This window comes from Cherax quadricarinatus, chromosome 20, assembly GCF_038502225.1.
Source record: "Cherax quadricarinatus isolate ZL_2023a chromosome 20, ASM3850222v1, whole genome shotgun sequence".
Taxonomy (NCBI): Eukaryota; Metazoa; Arthropoda; class Malacostraca; order Decapoda; family Parastacidae; genus Cherax; species Cherax quadricarinatus.
In genome coordinates, this window is record NC_091311.1 from 32,564,250 (window position 1) to 32,567,959 (window position 3,710).

A 3,710-nucleotide genomic window follows, 5' to 3' on the forward strand; every position below is an offset into this window, starting at 1 on the left:
ATGCCACCTGATGCCCTCGCTTCCTTCCTGCCCTGCAGCGCTGTATAGCCCTTGTGGCTTAGCGCTTCTTTTTTATTATAATAATTTTCATAGTAAAACCAATCAAAATCACCTCTGTTTCTATATGTTTTCCATTCTATCAAATAAGACCAAGAAAACGAGAATACGACCATAAATACTTTACGAAAATAGACCTCAAATTCGGAATTTTAATTAAAAAAAAAAGTTGGATTTTTTTTTCTCATTATGCACTGCGTGCTGGAGGATTTTTTTATATGGTGCACACTAACCACACAAACCCATTCTCTCACATGTGGGCATCTACCAGCTTTCTCCTGCTTGATTTGAAGCCGCTAGAATTTATGAGTACATATACGTCAAAAACGGTGGCTCGTAAGACTTATATATATACGACCAAAACAGTCAAAGGGTCAGAAGTAACAACCCATCTATTACTGATGGGTAGCCTGCAAGTGTGACTTATCATGAATTTCAGAGATGTGAACAAACTGGCAGAGAATGTATATCAGACTGCACATGTTTTATTATCAAGACCTATCAAGAGGTGCCTTCTAAGCTGCAAAAGGGCTCTTCAATCAAGTATGAGTTACATACCCTCCCCTTTGGATTAACCCTTTGACTGTTTCGGTCGTATATATACGTCTTACAAGCCAATGTGTTCGACGTATACATACTCAAAAATTCTAGCAGCTTCAAGTCAAGTGGGAGAAAACTGGTAGGCCCACATGTGAGAGAATGGGTCTGTGTACTCACTTTGCACAGTATAAAAAAAATCCTGCAGCGCACGGAAAAAAAAAAAACTGACCGTGTTTTTGGATTAAAACACAGACTTTGAGGTGTATTTTCTTATAGTATTTATGGTTGTATTCTCATTTTCTTCCTCATTTGAGAGAATGAAAACATACAGAAATAGAGGCGATTTTGATTGGTTTTACTATGAAAAGGACTTTGAAATGGAGCTCAAAATAGCTGAAATGTTAGATTTTTGCCTATGTTCAAGAGTAAACAAATGACATCATTGTCCAATAAATGTCCAACTAGCCATTCTAATACACAGTCATGAATGGGTTGACATTTATTCAATTATTACAATATTGCAGCAGTCTGCATAACAGTAAATCTATTTTTTTTGTGTGTAAATAAATATTCAAAATAGAATTATTAAGAAAGCAAGAGTAATATAAGAGGGGCCTGGAGACGTGACTGATGAACAGAGAAAATGTTATTTTAGTGCTAGGAATGTCTGCATTATTCATTCTGGACCTCATTTTGAAATTGGCATATTTTTTAATTTGCGTGAAATTGGCCAAATTACCAATTTTTGACAACTTTATTGGGTAGTTGAAATCGGTAAATGGGCAGTTTCTTTTACTTAGTCAATAGAACAAATGAAGTTCTAAAGAAATAGCTATGAGTTTGGTCGACTGGAATAATGGAATTGGCCGAAAATAGGGCCCAAAGTGGGCAAAATCACCGATGCGTAAATATTGCAGAGGTCGCTAAATTCACAAGAGTAATTCCATAAGTTTACGATCAAATTTTGTACTTTTGGTGTCGTTACCATTGGGAAAAGATTTTCTATCATTTCATGAGAATTTTTCTTTTTTTTTTTTTCAAAAATATTTTTCAACACCAGGAGATACTTCAGGATTTGGGGTTGCAACAGTCAAAAGGGTTAAACCAATTACTCACCCCAACACTTGTTTACCACCCCAGCTCCATGACCTACACGAGTTTAGCACTTCCATTAATATACAGTACAGTAGGGCCCCGCTTTACAACGTTTCACTTTATGGTGTTCCGCTAATACAGTCATTTCAAATTATGACCAAAACTCTCTATACGGCTCCCCCCACCTAACTTTCTAATACAGTCACCATGCCCCACCCGGTTTGTTTACATTCTATGTGAGATCCGTCAGCACTAATTCTCTCCATTTCAAGTGTTAAGTCATTTCATATTTTATATATATATATATATATATAAGTCCTTTCTAAAATTTTCTCTTATACGTTCAAAGATATATTTTTTTTCATTAATGTTGGTGTAAAAATTTATAATTTTGCACCAAAAAGAACTTAGAAAACTTACCTAACCTAATCATAACAAGCTCAATTTATTTTAGCCTAAGCTAACTAAATATATTTTAGATTTGTTTACAATAATTTAATACTAAACAAACACAGTGAAATATATTTTTTTTCGTTAGGTTCACTGCATACACAAATTTTTACTTGCCATATGGCAAGATGAGCGTTGCTATTTAAGCCAAGATCGCAAATTCTGCCTATTCGGCACGACATATATATATATATATATATATATATATATATATATATATATATATATATAATATATATATATATATATATATATATATATATATATATATATGTGTGTGTGTGTGTGTGTGTGTGTATATTTTTTTTTTTTCAACAAGTCGGCCGTTTCCCACCGAGACAGGGTGACCCAAAAAGAACATACTTTCATCATCATTCAACACTTTCACCACACTCACACATTATCACTGTTTTTGCAGAGGTGCTCAGAATACAACAGTTTAGAAGCATATACATATAAAGATACACAACATATCCCTCCAAACTGCCAATATCCCAAATCTCTCCTTTAACCCTTTGACTGTCGCAACCCCCAATCCTGAGGTGTCTCCTGGTGTCCCAAAATTTAAAAAAAAAATATATATTTTTCTAGTGAAATGATAGAGAATCTTTTCCCGATTGTAATGACACCAAAAAAACGAAATTTGATGGAAAACTGACGGAATTACGCTCTCACGAAGTTAGCGACCTCGGCGCTGTTTACAAATCGGCGATTTCGCCCACTTTGAGCCCTATTTTCGGTTAATTCCATTGTTCCAGTCGACCAAACTCATAGCTGTTTCTTTAGAACTCCATTTTTTCTATCGATTGAGTATAAGAAACTGCCCATTTACCGATTTCAACTACCTAATAATGTGGTCAGAAATTTGCAATTTGGCCAGTTTCACGAAACTAAAAAATATGACAATTTCAAAATAAGGTCCAGAATGAACAATGCAGACATTCCTGGCTCTAAAATAACTTTCTTTGTTCATCAGTCATGTCTCCAGGTCCCTCTGATATTACTCTTGCTTTCTATTTTGAATTTTTATTCAAACAAAAAATTGAAGACTTACTATTATGCAGACTACTGCAATACTGTAATAATTGTATAAATAACATCAACCCATTCATGACTGCATATTAGAATGGCTAGTTGGACATTTATTGGACAATGGCATTTGTTTACTTTTGAACATTGGCAAAAATCAAACATTTCCCCTACTTTGAGCTCCATTTCTAGGTTCTTTTTATAGTAAAATCAGTCAAAATCACCTCTATTTCTATAATACGTTTTCCATTCTATCAAATGAGACCAAGAAAACAAGAATACAACCATAAATACTATACGAAAATAGACCACAAAGTCGGCATTTTAATTAAAAAAAACGGTCGGAGTTTTTTTTTTCCCATTATGCACTGCATGCTCCAGGATTTTTTTATATGGTGCACACTGACCACACAGACCCATTCTCTCACATGTGGGCCTACCAGCTTTCTCCTGCTTGATTTGAAGCCGCTAGAATTTATGAGTATATATACGTCAAACACGGTACCTCGTAAGACGTATATATACGGCCGCGACAGTCA